Below are 16,199 nucleotides of genomic sequence, written 5' to 3' on the forward strand. Positions count from 1 at the left end.
CATGTAATTCGACTCATATTATAATTTAGTTTTGAGTTTCAAAACATTTTGCGGACATATGTGTATTGATATGTGACCTGTCGAGATCGCGCGTGACAAAGGATAATCCCTATGCTGAAAACAGTTTACTGTGAGAGTTTAATCACTTGATTCACATCACAAATATGGCCGCTAAATATTTCGAAACTCGGAGTACGGCGCTATCAGTCAAGACACAACGACAACACAGCGGAGGTCGCTGCGGAGACACCAAAACACAATGACGGATTCCGATATACGTATGTTACACTGCTAGACAAAGAGCCGGATGTAACTTCACGACACTTGCTGTAAAATTGATCGGTTATACATTATGCAACGATATCGTGTGACTTCAGAGCGACTGAGGAGATGTCAACAGCAATATCTCGAAAAAAAATACAAAAAAAAGACAAGACAAAACTGATACAATGATAACATAGCGATTATTTACAGTTCAGACACAGCTGCAATAACTGAATACAATGTATCACAGCAGAGACACAATTGACCCGATCGACAAGCGGTTCCAAGCTACCGGCGCTCTGAGACAGGCTTACTTTCAAGGTAGACACCGAAATCTCAGGTGGCAGTCAGGATGAATATGAGGATATTGAAGCCTCTGTGATAGAAAAAAAATCAGTTCATCTATTAGCACGACATATCTATACAAAACCGAGTCTAGGATAAGTACGGGCCATTCTAACAGTGCATTAGCATAACGTACACGTAAATTAAAAAAAAAACAATGCTTTGCTCATACAGCTCAAATCCGATTCAGAATAAATATTGTTATTTTCAGTAAACAATCAAGACGCACCGTGCCATATAAGTAAAACGGAGTTTTAAACAGATGATTAAGTCAGAAAACAAACTGAATGGACCGATATGACGGGCACTTTATTTTCAGTGTAGGATTCTAATACTGAAACTTACATGACTTAAAGACAGATGGAATGCCAAAACAAAACTCTCCATTTGGGTAATCGGCGAAATGCCTTATGCGTTTGGGTAAAATATTAATCACGTGATTGTCTGTTTACTTACAAATATGGGGATTTTCCGACCTTACACGCGAAGTAGGCGGTTGAATTTTGGACATGAATAAATCGGAGAGAGAAAAAATCGTTTAATTACATATACAGCGAGTTGATTTACAAATTAACAAAAAGTGCATATCCAAGATAATCAAGAGGAAAATATGAACAAAAATCAATGGGGAACACAATTGCGCGAAAACATGCAGGAACTTATCGTTAAGCGATGATTTTTCTATCAATCGATATAAAACCGTAGATTTTATTAACATATGAATACTTTAATATAACATTGAAGGTAGATTCACATCAGTTAACTCTATATTACAAAGCCAGAGAGTTTACGCGTTACGTGGCGAAATACAACGGTTTATGAAACATGTATTTGAGGAATCACGTCTCCCTCTGATAATCCACAGCGTCCCTAGTCTACATCTCCCTCCGATAATCCACAGCGTCCCTAGTCTACATCTCCCTCCGATAATCCACAGCGTCCCTAGTGTACATCTCCCTCCGATAATCCACAGCGTCCCTAGTCTACATCTCCCTCCGATAATCCACAGCGGCCCTAGTCTACATCTCCCTCCGATAATCCACAGCGGCCCTAGTCTACAACAGATAAAACAGATTTATCAGGCAATACACTCTGTTGAAAGGAGATTTCATCAGATATATTTAACACGGAAAACAAATTATATTGTGAGAATAATCTTTAATACAACACATATTTACCGTTTGAAGCCGTTGAAGTGGGAAATAACTTTATTTTAATGAGCTGCTAGCGAGCAAAAACCATCAACCTCGTAAACAGAAATGAATGTAAGCTTCTATATATCATTTAGTCCATTTTGCTACAAGAGGAAATTTTGCTATTTTCCCGCTGAATTCCATGTTATAATTAAAGTGTTCAGTTACTTACTCGGAACTGTCAATAACGACACCAATCCTCTGATTTGCAAGGCACTAACTCTAAACAAAACCACTCATTGTAATGACACCTTCAGTTTGTATAAATTTAAAAACATGTTTCTGAAACCTTTAATTTGTCTAGATGTAAAACCTTCATCATATATCGACCTACCAGGTATATCAAAACTTGATGACAGCTGTTATTATTGCTGCTTAATCGTCGTAGTCATCAGCCAGGTCCATCCATCGTCGAGGGTTCCAATTCCTAATCAAGGAACTATTCCGGGTGGTGGGTAGGCAGGTGTCTCTACTCTCCGACGGCTGGCTTCCAGCTACTTTTTCCTCGTGACATCCACAGCCATCGTGATGCCCGTTCTGCTTCCGTCCAAACCCCTGACTGCCGTCTTCCTTGTACCCATCTCTCAGTCTCCTGAATCTCAAAGAATATCCAGGTTTACATTCCTTCTTGTTCCAGATGGTCTCAAGAGTGAGCAAGTTGTCCTAACATCTGGTCATGCAAAGTATGCTAACACTAACTCGTATGCCGGGCCTTCCTAATTGGTGACATGTAGGATCATCAACCAGTCCCCATCTTTGAAGATTTGTTGGTGTTGAAAGCACATCACAAACAGCCCTGAGAATTATCTGTAACTGCCAGTGTATGTATCTCCAGATATCTGCCATGGTTATTTCCTCTTTTCCGTCCTACATTGTGTCCATGCCCCTTGACTAACCGTTTCCACTATTTACACCTTCCTTGCTTCATCTTCCTGTTGCATGATCTATCCTTGCATTTACTTCCTCATTTCTGCTTCATTAACATCTCCCGTCTAGGCGACTGCTTTTTTCCTATTCCTTATCATCCGATGCATATTGACCCATCAATGTCTTTGTGTCTGACTCTGCTCTCGGCCTCTACGACTGCCTTGCTGGCTGATCACTTACTTCCGGTCTTCACCTCCACTCCTGCCTGCCCGACTCTCTCGTCCCTGGAATCGTCCAACGTCATGTTCAGTCTTGCTTTTCCAGTTTTGAATACTTCCATCACCGATGTCAATGGGAGCTGCAGTTGTGACGTCCGAATAAACAGTCAAGTTTACAAAACGGAATGAACACTCCGAGCCATCTTCTCAGATTTGTATGTTATAGATGTCATATGACACAACTAATATGATATTAAAGAGTGTGACGTGTTGATGACTACACTGTCACCTTCATCAGACTAATGACCAATGTGAAGCGTACCAGCACTAATATATGTACAGTGTCCGAGATCGACTCTTTAGGATGTTTTGTCTCTATCACGATCCTATTGACACCAAGTTCGGAAATAATGTAACAAGATGGTAAAACTAAATGAGAATCAAAGAAGTGTTCAAAAAGGTATGATCTACTGTATTACGATTTTGTTTAACAAACTTGGTCATAAATGTGCGAACAAATGTTCCAGAATTCTCAGATGTTTGTTGATTTTACGTTTCGATTCCCCCTACAGTAATCGTGGTAATATTGTACTACATCAGAGCCCAGAATAGTCGTGGAAATAGAACATGTTGTAATAAACCTGCATCTCCAGCTGTTTACTGTTGTGGTGTCATCCAAGCTGTCGTTACGCGGTCCTTGTTAGGGATTAGACGTTTGGATTTCGCTGGTTGAACTTCATTCTATCTAAGTCTACAGTATCCTCCAGTGCTGCCAGTATTCACCTGCCTTGAAAAAGTGATGTTGCTGTGTCCTTCACATTCTCCTATTAGAGCTGCTTCTTCCTTAGAAGATTTACATGCATAAACTTTTTTCATGGGAAGTTATCGGATAAATACAGCTTCAAGTTTATCTCAATACTAATCGTATTGAGATTTCTATAGAGTCATGTATTGCACAAATGACATCAGACAAACAGTTAAGATAAACATGAGAGCAAACAGGAAATACGTGTACTTAAAAATGTGAATATGCTTTGATTGACTTTATAGTCAATAACGTGTATAAAGTACTAGCGGGGGGAAACGCTAGTGCATTTTCATTGATGATGTGTTCATGGTGTAGGTTTCTGGATTATTTTATCATTGCTGACGACATTTTGATGATTTTTGTTGTCCTATCACTGACAGTGTTTGCGTGAATACCGTTAAAACAAGGGTACCCTTCACCGTTTCCTGATACATATCAGTAGCGTGTGTGTCCACCCTGGCATCAGTCACTGCTCTTACTCTCCTTAACATTGACCCAGTCAAGGAGTTTATTGCCCTTTGAGGGATAGTATTCCTCGCCTGAATAGGGGCCTGCGTGCGTTGCGGTACGTTGTATGGGACGTTGACACGCTTCCTATGTATGGTGGCAAATCAAGAACTGGAATGATTTGAGGCAGAAAGTCCTGCTGCAACGTAAGGTTAGAGGAAGAACGTGTGGTTTCCAGACCTGATCCCGATATCTTACTGCTGTAAGATTACCATGAATAAACAGATGAGGTGTTTTCACGCCTTGCGTTATCCCTGCCCATACAATAACAGACCTTCCCCGAAACTATTCCTTACGCGAGCGTCAGAATACCGCTCACCACCACACCGATAGACACGTCGTCGTCCATCTGAGCTGTAAAGCGTAAAGCGAGACTCAACAGTGAACAAGACAGGTTTCCAATGGGTCAATCAAAAGTGGAGGACAAACAATGGGACGTCATGGCCTTAAATCAAACTCCCGCAATCGATTCCAACATGTTCTTGGACACCTTGGGCGACTATGAATGTCGACAACTTAACATGCCGTCTCCGTCGCCGCCTGAATTTCCCCGTGGCTCTGAGAGCCGAACTAACCGGAATATTGTTGTCCCACGTACACCATGTCGCTGAGCTACATGATGTTGCGAATGCCCCTACATTATTGAAACAATGGCCCTACCCCTATCGGCTTCACTCAGAAAAACCAAACTTGCGTTTCTTTTTTTCCGCTTTTATATATTAGGATAATAAAATTAAGTATCTACAGAATAAAGAAAAATAGCATACACTGTAAGTCACATTTTAGATATAGTATGCCTTATACCATGTTGTGAATACAGAGAGATGTGTTTACACGTTGAGATGTGCTTTCTCAAGGTTAGATGTACAGATGTTACCTTTGTGGATGACTTAACTCCACATGATTGCTACTGATATTGTGTTTTCCATGTAATATGTCCCAAGCCATCGCTTACTTCATCCGTAAAAATGACATGTCTTTAATTATCTAAGGAATCCTTAAATAGGATATCTTAAAAACGAAAGATTATGTAGGCCGTTTAGTACCGCCGACATATCTGGGTGTGTGATGGTTAGGAAATACAGATACATGAATTAACTTTGTGTCAAAAGCCACAGTGTAAGAGCGGTTTGTCGGAGCGAGTGCATACCAGGTACATATACATGTTTTGTAGTTCCCGAACAGTTTTCCAGTTTGACCCATAATAAACCATCAATTTAGGTAGCTATATAGGGAGGCCATCTTTGTACTTCAAACATCCAACTCCTACGATTTTTATCATCTAATTCATCTGAACTGCTCTTCAAACGTTTTTCTTAAATATAATGAAGTTAAAGAAAAAGAAAAAAGAAAACCATGTCAAGCTACAAATGTAATTTATATAGATACAGGAAGATCAGAAAGAATAGAGCCACAAGTGAAATATATTCCATCATACAGCTGTGTCGTCCTTTTAGGACTCGTCAGTGAGGCTAAGGGCCTGAAGTGTTTATACCTATATAATGACTAAGGAAACTTAATATGTCATATAATGTCATAAATCATGTGGGTTGGTGCTTTTTTCATAATTCAATAGATTATATAAATATTGTATAATTTTCAATTGGTGCTTTTTTCATAATTCAATAGATTATATAAATATTGTATAATTTTCAATCTTGAATTACATAAGCTTTATTTTCACGTGTACACTCCGAACCATGTCACGGATCAAATGAAATAAAATGTGAAATGCTTATTGCGAAAAGTCTTGGGAGCTAAATTCTACAAGCAGTGTTCACCTAAAAGATCAACGGATTGTGCAAAAGATACCCATTACATTGGCAACTGACAATACAAATAATATCACAATAGTATTTTTGGTAGAGTGCGTTATGACAGAGTACAGGTAAGTGATGTTACTGGTTGTCGGTATTGTCACGGGTATACGTACATAACGTAGTGCCCTATAATTGAGTTAAGGTGAGACGGGCGTCACATTTGTAATTGTTTACGACAAGAAGTAATAGCGAAATAATCAAATATCTGCCAAAACTATTTCATTACCGACACCACAACGAATAGGGGTTAACTGACAAACCTAGAGAGAAAACAGTATGTAGAATTAGAGAAAAGGACCAACAGTCTGTTATAATACAGAGAGGGAGCTAACGGTATGTTATATTGCAGAGAAGAATCAACAGTCTGTACTATTACAGAGTGGAGCCTTTAGTCTGTAATATTACAGAGAGGAGCAAACAGTCTGAAATATAACAGAGAGGAGCAAACAGTCTGAAATATTACAGAGAGGAGCAAACAGTCTGAAATATTACAGAGAGGAGCAAACAGTCTGAAATATTACAGAGAGGAGCAAACAGTCTGAAATATTACAGAGAGGAGCAAACAGTCTGAAATATAACAGAGAGCAGTAAACAGTCTGAAATATTACAGAGAGGAGCAAACAGTCTGAAATATTACAGAGAGGAGCAAACAGTCTGAAATATTACAGAGATGAGCAATCCTTGTTTTCAATTAGATACAACAAGCCCTTGTCGGATATTTGCTCGATCCTTTCTAACTTCAAATAAGAAGTCATCACTAGGCGCTTCTATGGATGACGATCAGAAAGACGCTTCATCGTAATCATTTGATGTTTTGGCGCGTGCGGATATTCCTCGCCAGTTAGCAATATACAATTACTGACTTGGGCTGAGGGTCGCGTCGGGCAAGTCAGGATCTTGGGTGCTAACACAATCGCTGTTGACCTCAGCCCAAGTTATTATTATTTTGTTATATTAGACTTACTTCTACAAGTGGTATGTTGAGAACGCAACACTAAAACGAAAGCATTCAAGTTTTCATCATTATAATACTATTAAAGAGAAGAGCCAACCGTCCGTGATCATACATAGAGGAGCCAACCGTCCGTAATATTACAGAGATGAGCCAGTCGTCCGTAAGATTACAGAGAGGAACCAACCGTCCGTAATATAACAGAGATGAGTCAGCCGTCCGTAATATTACAGAGATGAGTCAGCCGTCCGTAATATTACAGAGATGAGCCAGCCGTCCGTAATATTACAGAGATGAGCCAGCCGTCCGTAAGATAACAGAGAGGAACCAACCGTCCGTAATATTACAGAGATGAGCCAGCCGTCCGTAATATTACAGAGATGAGTCAGCCGTCCGTAATAATACAGAGATGAGCCAGCCGTCTGTAAGATTACAGAGAGGAACCAACCGTCCGTAATATTACAGATATGAGTCAGCCGTTCGTAATATTACAGAGATGAGCCAGCCGTCCGTAATATTACAGAGATGAGTCAGCCGTCCGTAATATTACAGAGATGAGCCAGCCGTTCGTAATATTACAGAGATGAGCCAGCCGTCTGTAATATTACAGAGATGAGCCAGCCGTCCTTAATATTACAGATATGAGTCAGCCGTCCGTAATATTACAGAGATGAGCCAGCCGTCCGTAATATTACAGAGATGAGTCAGCCGTCCGTAATATAACAGAGATGAGCCAACCGTCCGTAATATTACAGAGATGAGTCAGCCGTCCGTAATATAACAGAGATGAGCCAGCCGTCCGTAATATAACAGAGATGAGTCAGCCGTCCGTAATATAACAGAGATGAGCCAGCCGTCCGTAATATTACAGAGATGAGTCAGCCGTCCGTAATATTACAGAGATGAGCCAACCGTCCGTAATATTACAGAGATGAGCCAGCCGTCCGTAATATTACAGAGATGAGCCAGCCGTCCGTAATATTACAGAGATGAGTCAGCCGTCCGTAATATTACAGAGATGAGCCAGCCGTCCTTAATATAACAGAGATGAGCCAGCCGTCCGTAATATTACAGAGATGAGCCAGCCGTCCTTAATATAACAGAGATGAGCCAGCCGTCCGTAATATTACAGAGATGAGTCAGCCGTCCGTTATATAACAGAGATGAGCCTTCTGTCCGTAATATTACAGAGATGAGTCAGCCGTCCGTAATATTACAGAGATGAGCCTGCCGTCCGTAATATTACAGAGATGAGTCAGCCGTCCGTAATATTACAGAGATGAGCCAACCGTCCGTAATATTACAGAGATGAGTCAGCCGTCTGTAACATTACAGAGATGAGCCAGCCGTCCGTAATATTACAGAGATGAGCCAGCCGTCTGTAAGATTACAGAGATGAGCCAGCCGTCCGTTATATTACAGATATGAACCAGCCGTCCGTAATATTACAGAGATGAGCCAGCCGTCCGTAATATTACAGAGATGAGTCAGCCGTCCGTAATATTACAGAGATGAGCCAGCCGTCCGTAAGATTACAAAGATGAGCCAGCCGTCTGTAATATTACAGAGATGAGCCAGCCGTCCGTAATATTACAGAGATGAGCCAGCCGTCCGTAATATAACAGAGATGAGCCAGCCGTCCGTTATATAACAGAGATGAGCCAGCCGTCCGTAAGATAACAGAGATGAGCCAGCCGTCCGTAATATTACAGAGATGAGCCAGCCGTCCGTAATATTACAGAGATGAGCCAGCCGTCCGTTATATAACAGAGATGAGCCAGCCGTCCGTAATATAACAGAGATGAGCCAGCCGTCTGTAATATTACAGAGATGAGCCAGCCGTCCGTAAGATTACAGAGATGAGCCAGCCGTCCTTAATATAACAGAGATGAGCCAGCCGTCCGTAATATTACAGAGATGAGTCAGCCGTCCGTAATATTACAGAGATGAGCCAGCCGTCTGTAATATTACAGAGATGAGACAGCCGTCTGTAATATTACAGAGATGAGCCAGTCGTCCGTAATATTACAGAGATGAGTCAGCCGTCCGTAATATTACAGAGATGAGTCAGTCGTCCGTAATATTACAGAGATGAGCCAGCCGTCCGTAATATTACAGAGATGAGTCAGCCGTCCGTAAGATTACAGAGATGAGCCAGCCGTCCGTAATATTACAGAGATGAGCCAGCCGTCCGTAATATTACAGAGATGAGCCAGCCGTCTGTAATATTACAGAGATGAGCCAGCCGTCTGTAATATAACAGAGATGAGTCAGCCGTCCGTAAGATTACAGAGATGAGCCAGCCGTCCGTAATATAACAGAGATGAGCCAGCCGTCCGTAATATTACAGAGATGAGCCAGCCGTCCGTAATATTACAGAGATGAGCCAGCCGTCCGTAATATTACAGAGATGAGCCAGCCGTCCGTAATATTACAGAGATGAGCCAGCCGTCTGTAATATTACAGAGATGAGTCAGCCGTCCGTAAGATTACAGAGATGAGCCAGCCGTCCTTAATATAACAGAGATGAGCCAGCCGTCCGTAATATTACAGAGATGAGTCAGCCGTCCGTAATATTACAGAGATGAGTCAGCCGTCCGTAAGATTACAGAGATGAGCCAGCCGTCCTTAATATAACAGAGATGAGCCAGCCGTCCGTAATATTACAGAGATGAGCCAGCCGTCCGTAATATTACAGATATGAGTCAGCCGTCCGTAATATTACAGAGATGAGCCAGCCGTCCGTAATATTACAGAGATGAGTCAGCCGTCCGTAAGATTACAGAGATGAGCCAGCCGTCCTTAATATAACAGAGATGAGCCAGCCGTCCGTAATATTACAGATATGAGTCAGCCGTCCGTAAGATTACAGAGATGAGTCAGCCGTCCGTAAGATTACAGAGATGAGCCAGCCGTCCGTAATATAACAGAGATGAGTCAGCCGTCCGTTATATAACAGAGATGAGTCAGCCGTCCGTAATATTACAGAGATGAGTCAGCCGTCCGTAAGATTACAGAGATGAGTCAGCCGTCCGTAAGATTACAGAGATGAGTCAGCCGTCCGTAAGATTACAGAGATGAGCCAGCCGTCCTTAATATAACAGAGATGAGCCAGCCGTCCTTAATATAACAGAGATGAGCCAGCCGTCCGTAAGATTACAGAGATGAGTCAGCCGTCCGTAATATTACAGAGATGAGTCAGCCGTCCGTAAGATTACAGAGATGAGCCAGCCGTCCGTAATATTACAGAGATGAGCCAGCCGTCCGTAATATTACAGAGATGAGTCAGCCGTCCGTAAGATTACAGAGATGAGCCAGCCGTCCTTAATATAACAGAAATGAGCCAGCCGTCCTTAATATAACAGAGATGAGCCAGCCGTCCGTAATATTACAGAGATGAGTCAGCCGTCCGTAATATTACAGAGATGAGTCAGCCGTCCGTAAGATTACAGAGATGAGCCAGCCGTCCGTAAGATTACAGAGATGAGCCAGCCGTCCGTAATATTACAGAGAGGAACCAACCGTCCGTAAGATTACAGAGATGAGCCAGCCGTCTGTAATATTACAGAGATGAGCCAGTCGTCCGTAATATTACAGAGATGAGCCAGCCGTCCTTAATATAACAGAGATGAGCCTGCCGTCCGTAATATTACAGAGATGAGCCAGCCGTCTGTAATATTACAGAGATGAGCCAGTCGTCCGTAATATTACAGAGATGAGCCAGCCGTCCGTAATATTACAGAGATGAGTCAGCCGTCCGTAATATTACAGAGATGAGCCAGCCGTCCGTAATATTACAGAGATGAGTCAGTCGTCCGTAATATTACAGAGATGAGTCAGCCGTCCGTAATATTACAGAGATGAGCCAGCCGTCTGTAATATTACAGAGATGAGTCAGCCGTCCGTAATATTACAGATATGAACCAGCCGTCCGTAATATTACAGAGATGAGCCAGCCGTCCGTAATATTACAGAGATGAGTCAGCCGTCCGTAATATTACAGAGATGAGCCAGCCGTCCGTAAGATTACAAAGATGAGCCAGCCGTCTGTAATATTACAGAGATGAGCCAGCCGTCTGTAATATTACAGAGATGAGCCAGCCGTCCGTAATATTACAGAGCTGAGCCAGCCGTCTGCAATATTACAGAGATGAACCAGCCGTCCGTAATATTGCAGAAGGGAGCCTTCTGTCCGTAATATTGCAGGGATAATTTCTAGTATCGGTTTTTCTGTCTATATTATATATAGTGTAGAACATAAAAAGACACTTCAGAGACAGGATTATTGACTGAGTTCGTGGAGTTAATACTTTAATTACAATAAATATTATAATGGATTCCACAGTATGTTTGTTTGGTTGTTTGTTTGTTAGGTCAATCGCCTTGTGAACAGTCCGTTAGATTTCTCGTTATAAACCGATGGTGATCTCGTTATAACCCGATAATTATCTGATGTTATTACATATCATCCATGCACGTGATTTAAACAATCCTTATACTTTATTTCGAATTTCGATAGGTCGTCCTTAAATCGTCATATTTGACTCGTCATGGCATCCTTTCATGAACCTCTACTGTCATTCTCTCGTGCGTCTCTTTTGTCATCCCCTCGTGAGTCTCTTCTGTCACCTCCTCGCGAGTTTCTTCTGTCATCTCCTCGTGAGTCTCTACTGTCACCTCCTCGTGAGTCTCTACTGTCACCTCCTCGTGAGTCTCTTCTGACACCTCCTCGTGAGTCTCTACTGTCACCTCCTCGTGAGTCTCTACTGTCATCTCCTCGTGAGTCTCTACTGTCACCTCCTCGTGAGTCTCTTCTGACACCTCCTCGTGAGTCTCTTCTGACACCTCCTCGTGAGTCTCTACTGTCACCTCCTCGCGAGTCTCTTCTGACACCTCCTCGTGAGTCTCTTCTGACACCTCCTCGTGAGTCTCGTCTGACACCTCCTCGTGAGTTTCTTCTGTCACCTCCTCGTGAGTTTCTTCTGTCACCTCCTCGTGAGTTTCTTCTGACACCTCCTCGTGAGTCTCTACTGTCACCTCCTCGTGAGTCTCTTCTGACACCTCCTCGTGAGTCTCGTCTGACACCTCGTGAGTTTATTCTGTCACCTCCTCGTGAGTTTCTTCTGTCACCACCTCGTGAGTTTCAACTGTCACCATCTCGTGAGTTTCTTCGAGTAAACTGTAGCACAAGCGCCTGTGATCAGTAGTAGTGACGTACTTTTGTCCGATATCAAGCAGTCCTCTTTACCTGACTCAGTATAATACAATATTTATGATAGGTTTAGTATACTTCCGGTATACAGTAGTTTAGGGTTTGATACTGACTTTTTGAATTAAAGAATAATTCTTGGTTGAGCCAGTGTTTGACTGGTTCATTTTTGTACAAGTAACATAAGATGCTGCGGCAATATGACCTGGCAATTTATTCAATATAGATACGTATCTGATTGAAAACAAGTTCATAGGGCGTTTTGGGTATATTGTTTAGATTGTCCCCCGGAGTTGTGTCTATCAGCGGCATCTCTCCAAAATATGACAGCACTGCAGCATCCCTTGTCATACATTCCATTTATTAGCTTGTATAGCGTACAATCATGTCGCCCCTAGTTCTTCTTTAAGCTAGCGTTTCAGTTCTTCTAATCTCTGAACGTTAAATTCATCATTCCTGGAAGGCATTTGGTTGCCCTCCGTTGAGCCCCCTCTATATGATCATATTGATAAGTAGATCTGGAGCCCAAATAGGGCTGGTATAGTCCAGTTTGGATCTAATAGGTTAATGTTCATCAACTGAAATACATGTTTTGTTCTCAGTAGAGCAAACATTGAATATACCTTTTTCACGTTCGCCGAGATATGGTCTTTGAATGTTGAATTTGAATCAATTATTACTTCTATACGTTTCTCTTCTCTCGATGTCTGCAATGGTTTAAGAATGTGACAATTCATTGCGATTTTTGTTTTCGAATCCTATTATCATGGTTTGTTTTGTTTAACGTCCTATTAACAGTCAGGGTCATTTAAGGACGTGCCAGGTTTTGGAGGCGGAAGAAAGCCGGAGTACCCGGAGAAAAACCACCGGCCTACGGTCAGTACCAGGTAACTGCCCCATGTAGGTTTCGAACTCGCAACCCAGAGATGGAAGGCTAGCGTTAAAGTGCCGGGACACCTTAACAACTCGGCCACCGCGGCCTCTATTATCATGTGCTTGCACTTTTCCGGATGCATTCTCAATAGCCAAGTGTTGCTACAATCGTGCATAGTATCAAATATCAAGGTCTTTCTTGAGTCCAGTATTATCAGCATTGCTTTTAAATAAATCTAAATATTGTGGTATAGTTGGAAAATAGAAACATTTCTGACTGTACATATCCTTGAAGATCTGGAGAAAAGACGAAATTTAAAGTTTATTAATTTTCGTCTTTTCGCCGAGTCGAGAATTAAGATATCTACATGTACATATAATGTTCGCATCCTCGGAAAGTCACGCATCAGCCACCCTAATTTATCATAATATGTTCCTTTACTATGGATTTTAGGATCTTGCATACAAGTGATGTTACACTACCTGGCCGATCGTTACATGTACCTGGGTCACACTTGTCACCTTTCTTAAAAATTGGACATTCTCTAGCGTTTCTCTATTCATCTGATAGTGTTCCAGTCGAAGGTGATAGGCCCGGAGACTTCTGATTTTAGGTTTTTACTGTCTGACTACCTCTTCCCCTCTTTTATGCAAAAGCATAGTTTCCTCAGTTAATTCTCTCTTTTTTTGCAGTGGAGGCACAATTCCTGTCGTTTCCTTCAGAAATACATTAGTGACATATTTACGTAGTACTTCTGCCCTCCCCCTTTCATCATTCCTCTCTCTCTATTCTTAGAAAGGTTCCGGGTATATTTTTTTCTGTCAAATGAGATGGCGGCTTTGGGCAGGTATCAGTTGCCGTCGGCGTTAGAAACAAAAATAAATGAGTATTACAGGAAAAGGATTCTAAGAAAGCAAGGGCAATGATTAGGGAGTCTTTCCGGATCTTATTGTAGTCAACAGACCGTGATAATGTATTTGAAAGCTTCGATGTTTCCACATTAGACAGTCGATTTGATGGATTGTATGTTGGAGTATACTTCTGATTGTAGAAATGTCCAAACACGTTTATATTTATTAAGGTCGGTATATTCAATAAAATAAAAACGATAACTATTTTGTTATATTTATATTCTTACAGTATATTAAAAAAAATAATAACCTTATTATGGACACACATGATTTCCCACCCTCTTGTCGTTATGTCACCCCATAATTTACAATAACCGCGCACGTGGCTGTAGGCCGTGAGCCGTAGCAAAGGACACATCCTCTGGGGTCCTGGGGTTTTATTACATTTATTGGACGACTATTTTACCAGACTTATGTCTTGGAAGGTAAAGTATATTAATACTTACAGAATAATATTATATTGATATTGTATCTGTCGGCTAATTGACTTGTATTTGATTTCATGAGTTTTTCATTTGTTAAATGTACGTCTCCGGTTTAGAAAGTTTAAGAACCAACAGGATGATAGACACCGTTAAGTTGTCTTTTTCACCCTGTGACATAAATCAATATCTAGTTAATTGTACGATGTTGTGTTGAGGTTCATATCATATGCTTATACTATCAATTGCAATATGATTCAGGCGCACTCTTATAGAGAAAATGGGCAATAGGTGGTGTACTGTATCATGCAGATTTTGGTCAGGAGATGAAAATAATGCAATATATATAGATATATAATGCAATTTACTAAGGATTGATTGTCAATTGTGTTGCTTCCATGAACTGATGAAGGGAGGTGAACCTCGTGCAATGAAGTGAACTGCGAAGCAGTTCATGTGCAATTTGCACGAGGTTCACTTCCTTTCACAAAATGAATGTCCATTCAAGTCTTAGGCGGTACAAAACTAGATTGCCAATGCAAATAGTGAATGTATCCACACGCCGGCAAAAAGTTAATCGTCTCTCAGAACAGAAGCGCGTGACCTTTATTGGGAAATGAATTAATCTGAGTTTACTGGTTTCATTAAGGAGGAGCGAAGAGGGAATGTAAGTATTACGTAATGCTTACCTAATGTTATGTAAAAATGTTTTTCATAGGTACATTGTTATCTATATATACCATTTAAGGTATATTATGATAATTCCATGCCCTTGTCTTAATTACGTAATTCACTTCTGTGCAGGACGGGTCTATTGCATGCAGCCTATCCGTCGGACATCCCGCTATACACCAAACAAATATAAATCTTTAAAGGCTAGGTATTGCGATGATTACATTGTACTTAGAACGACCGCTAAAGCTAAGGTGAATGTTTTAACTTATCTACTACTTTACATATTCCGGTCGAGGACGAGGACGTTACAACCGTTTATTGTTCCCTACTGCCACATTGATTCCTGGTAGCAGCCTCACTGTGAATCGTTCTGGCATTTAAGACGAATTCAAATCAGCGTGATGGACTGTTAAGAAAATGTAAGACGGCGTACGAATTGTTTTGATTTAATCAACTCGTTGGTTAGCAGTCTCGAGACATAACCAAGGGAGCTATTTAAATAACACAATAACATTAAAAAATATATTAAACGAGATTTAAGAATTTCCCACAAATGAAAAAAACCAAAAACAGCTTACGATGAGGGTAGAATTTATAAAATTAACTGGTTTGGTATCGCCTCAGTTGGGTTCAGATATTTTAAAACTTCAATGACTAGAGTTAAGGATGTACATGTAAAAATGAATACTGCTGTCATGTTAATCTCACATTATGTACAAGGTTTCTGGTTTCCCCAGACACAAATGTAAAAACGGAAACTTGCAATATTCCCCTTACTATGGTGGCCGATGTTTGCCATTTCTTAATTTCGTGATTTCTCTCAGCTATTTTTTTTTTTTTTTTTTTGCAGCGCCATAACGAAATAAATGAAGTCAAAGTTTAACGACCTGAAACATTTTGCTCTACTGATTATCGCATTTCGCCTGGTAAGTCATCGTTATTTCAACTCGCAGGTACCGTAGGTATAATCTGGGTGGTCAGACGGAACATTGGTAACACTCTAGGCGGCGGGGGTTCGATTCCCCGATAGGACGCGAATAGGTATATGTACATGTATGTGGTTTTAGTGTATCACTTGTGCTGTCCTTGCCGGAAAAGATTTGCCACTTGATCTGACTTAACACTAATATAATG

This window comes from Pecten maximus, chromosome 9 (genome assembly GCF_902652985.1).
Source record: "Pecten maximus chromosome 9, xPecMax1.1, whole genome shotgun sequence".
In the NCBI taxonomy this organism is placed as follows: domain Eukaryota; kingdom Metazoa; phylum Mollusca; class Bivalvia; order Pectinida; family Pectinidae; genus Pecten; species Pecten maximus.